Genomic DNA, 1071 nt, shown 5'->3' on the forward strand with positions numbered 1-1071 from the left:
TCCCCCCGCCCGCCCGCACACACGTGTCTCCGGCCACGACGGCCCTTAAAGGGGCCCCGGCTCCCCTTGCCGGCGCCGCCCTCTCCACGGCGGCGCGGCCCCTTTAAGAGGCGGGCGGGAGGGGCCCCCTCTCCCCCCGTGACCCTCCCGCGCAGGCGCGCGGCCGCCCCTCCCCCCGCCCCGTCCCGCAGAGCACGTGACCCGCCGGGCGCACGTGGGGCGGGGGAAACTGCGGCAGGAGCCCCCCCCTCCCCCCCCTTAGCGCAGGGCCACGTGACCCGCCCGAAAAGCCGCCTCCCCCAGCGCTCAGCACAGCGCTCAGCACAGCGCTCAGCACAGCGCTCAGCACAGCGCTCAGCACAGCGCTCAGCACAGCGCCCCCTCTCCCCAGGTGGAGGCCTAGCACCCCGCCGGCCGCCTGCCCAGCGCTTCGCACCTCGGCAGCGAAGGAGAGGATGAGCAGGCGCTCAGTACATAGGAGGGAGGGAGGGAAGGAAGCCGCCTCGCCGGCCCCGCTTACCTGGGCGGCCGGGCCTGGCCAGTCCTCAGTCAGAGAAAGCCTGCCCCGCCCCCCTCCATGCCACCCCCGACCCCCACCCCCTTTGCCCCCTCCGACTCGGGGAGGGGACCCCCCTTTGGTCCTGATGGTTCTAAGCGTCTCCACCTCCTGGACGTTCCACCCCCAAGCCCCCCCCCTCCGCCGTCAACACTGAGCCCCCCATTCTGACATCAATGACCCCCCCCCACTCTGCCTTCAACACTGAGCCCCCCCCACTCTCCATCAGCAATGAGCCCCCCACTCTCCAACAACAGTGAGCCCCCCCCACACTCTGCCATCGACACTGAGCACCCCCACACTCTGCCGTCAACAATCAGCCCCCCATTCTGTCATCAATCAGGCCCCCACTCTGCCATCAACAATCAGCCCCCCATTCTGTCATCACTGAGCCCCCCCCACTCTGCCATCAACAATCAGCCCCCCCCACACTGCCATCAACAATCAGCCCCCCATTCTGTCATCACTGAGCCCCCCCACTCTCCGTCGACAACGAGCCCCCCCCACTCTGCCAT

Source organism: Ornithorhynchus anatinus, unplaced genomic scaffold, assembly GCF_004115215.2.
Source record: "Ornithorhynchus anatinus isolate Pmale09 unplaced genomic scaffold, mOrnAna1.pri.v4 scaffold_264_arrow_ctg1, whole genome shotgun sequence".
Lineage (NCBI taxonomy): Eukaryota > Metazoa > Chordata > Mammalia > Monotremata > Ornithorhynchidae > Ornithorhynchus > Ornithorhynchus anatinus.